The sequence below is a fragment of the Dipodomys ordii genome, unplaced genomic scaffold (assembly GCF_000151885.1).
Source record: "Dipodomys ordii isolate 6190 unplaced genomic scaffold, Dord_2.0 Scaffold85, whole genome shotgun sequence".
In the NCBI taxonomy this organism is placed as follows: domain Eukaryota; kingdom Metazoa; phylum Chordata; class Mammalia; order Rodentia; family Heteromyidae; genus Dipodomys; species Dipodomys ordii.
The window spans coordinates 3,851,881-3,855,079 of NW_012267301.1; positions in this window are offsets into that span (position 1 = coordinate 3,851,881).

Consider the following 3,199-nt stretch of genomic DNA (forward strand, 5'->3'; position numbering starts at 1 on the left):
TAATTCCTGTTGTAAATAAAACATACTAACACACCATGAAGATTGGGCATTATTCTTTCTTTAAAGAACAAGAAGAATCAGTGACTCTACATTAGACATTTCTATTCATCCATCTATATCTATCTAGCACCTGGCAAATAGCCGATGCTAAAACACATACTTGCTGAAAGCAATAAGAGCAAGCCGGGTGCCAATTGCTCACACCTGTAATCTTAACTAGTCAGAAGACTGAGCACTGAGGATTATGGCCGAAAGCCAGCCTAGGCAGAAAAGCCTTCAAGAGTCAGTCTCTAATAAAGCAGCAAAAAGCCAGGCTGGATATGTAGGCAAGTGCCAGCTATATGCAAGAGAATTCAACCCTAGTACTAGTGCATGCAGAGAGAGACAGACAGACACGGGGTGGGGAGAGACACAGACAGACACAGGGGTTGGGGGGGAGAGAGACAGACAGACATAGATGGGGGAGGGGAGGAGACAGACAGCACACAGACGGACACAGACACAGACAGACAGACACGGGGCGGGGGAGAGAGACAGAGACAGAGAGACAGAGAGAGAGAGAACGGATCGGGAGGGACTGAGAGAGAAAGTCTTTGCAGGAAGCCCACTCTCACCCCAGCCCAGGTAGTGGCAAGGAGGTGTCCTCTAGTCTGGAGCAGGTCCCTGCTGTCAGTGCCTCAGCTCCCCGAACTGTAGATTGGGGGGACCGTGCTGGTGGGTGAGGTGCTGGGGTGTCCTCCTGTTCCCACTTCACCACTTACCTTCTTTATGTCCTTCACGCAGACTCGTCACCTGTCTTCCTACTCAGAATGCTGGCTCTGTGAAAGAATGGGTCTTGTCATTCACCTCCACACTAGTCCTGGGCCTGACACAGGATCAGCAAACATTTGGTGGCAGAAGGACCATGTCTTGGATATCTCGAGGCACCCACTCAGATGCCCTCTGCCACCCTAGGAAAGCGGCAGGTGGATGGAGCCCCAGTCAGGCTCATCGATCCACTACTCTTACCCCCTAAATCGTTATTTTAGTGTAACCGGTTCTATATTATAGTTGTGTATTATAGACATTTGTTTATTGAATACTTTTGGTCACAATAAACCAAAATAGGGTGAGGTTCTTTACATTCCTGTGGCTACTAACCCTGTCACCTTCTGTACCTAATTCATGTTCACTGAAGTGTGGCTTTTTTGTGTGCTAGTGCTGGGGCTTGAACTCAGGCCTGGATAGTGTCCCTGAGCTTTTTTTTTTGCTCAAGGCTAGTGTTCTATCACTTGAGCCACAGCTCCACTTCTGGCTTTTGTGTGTGTGTGTGTGTGTGTGTGTTTGTGTGTGTGATTATTTGCAGATAAGAATCTCACAAACTGTCCTGCCTAGGCTGCCTTAAACAGTGATCCTCAAGATCTCAGCCTCCTGAGTAGCCAGGAGTAGAGAAGTGAGCCACTGATGCCTAGCTTGAAAGTTTGACTTTTGAGTATTGAACAGCAAGACTGAGAGAATGCACCATTCCTGTTCATTGAAGGACTTTACTTAGAGCATGTATAAATGCACAAACTGAACATGCACATCTTTAACTTGCAGAGGGAACCCGAGCTTTGTGTTCTGACATACTGTACCTCGAGGCAAATGTAGAACACACTTGTAGCTTAGTTCTATGCAAGGATGACTGTGTACTAGTGTTGGAGGGGCTTCAGGGTGAAGGGAGAAGTCACCCTCTTAAACCTGGGGCAAGAACACCTTTTGGATAAATGCAATGTTTCTACCTTACACAGAGTCAGACAATTTAGAAGGCCATGGCTTTCAAAGAATCTTTAGACTAATAGCAGGGCCAATGGATTTGAACCATATTTTGAAAGCATTTCCAGATTGTTCCTCCCAGTGGAAGGGGGGTAAAAGTGCTGCTACTCTCCTCACAGTGGTTCAAAGTTTTGTTACACAGAAACACCTGAGAACTAGGCCCTTATGGATCATGGCTGTAATCCTAGCTTATCAAGAGGCTGAGATCAAAGCCAGACAGGTCAGCAAAGTCTGTGAGACCTTATCTACAATTAACCATCAGAAGGCTGGAAGTGGAGCTGTAGTTTAAATAGTAGGACACAGGCAACACACACACACACACACACACACACACATACACACACACACACACACACACACGCCACTTGAGATACTGCAAAAGTGTTGGTTTCTAGGCTCTGAGTTACCTGCTCCACCTTTAAAGAGGTAATGAGAGATTTCTCAGCTAGATTGCTGCTGGTGAAAGTATATAGGCTTAGTATAGTTTGGAAAACATAATAAAGTGGCTAATAACTATCTAAATTACTCCCAAAGATCTTTCTAGAGCCTCTCACAGATTCAGGTTGGGATTCTTTATTCCACTTCCAAGTTAACTTGCTAGGTTCTGGTACTTGGTTAAAAGATGTATTCCTAGGAGAAAGAAACATTAACAGAACCATTAACTATAAGCAAAACTATTCCATGAGTATAGTTTGTTATCACCCACAGCCTCCTAGAATTTCATATTATAGTATTGCATTAAATCAAAATCAACATCAATTAAAAGAATTGTATTTATTCATTCAAGCCTCTCAACAATTGTATATTGTGTTATATTATACAAAATTCATGAAGTATGTAGTAAGTATCTACTTTGTGCAAGACCTGTGCTGGCTGTTGAAGACACAGGAGTCAGAAGGACAGAAAAACACTCTGTTCTCCTTGCCCATCAATCCAATTTTGGGATAAGTGGGAACCAAACAAGAAACAAAAGCAGGAGTTAGGTAAACCTGACAGCCACTTGGTTAGGAGCCTAGGGACTGTTTTCAGCTGGGCTGATTTTAAATTTCACCTCTATCACTTACTAGCCTAATGATCTTAGGTAAGATACTAGGATTCTGGGAGTCTCAAATTCTTCATCTATAAAATGGGTACAATGAGAACATCTGTCTTTTGAGTTGTGTGTTTTAAAATGCTTAATATTGAATAGATGGGGCTGGGGAAGATGAGAGAGAACAATGGAGGGGGTGACAGTGATCAAGATATATTGCACTCGTAAACTTGTCTGCTGAATTGAAACCCCTTTGTACTACTACTTAAAAATAAAAGAGACTGGGGCTGGGAAGGTGGCTCAGTGGTAGAGCACTTGCCTTGCATGCCTGAGGCCCTGGGTTTGATTCCTCAGCACCACATAAGCAAAAAGAAA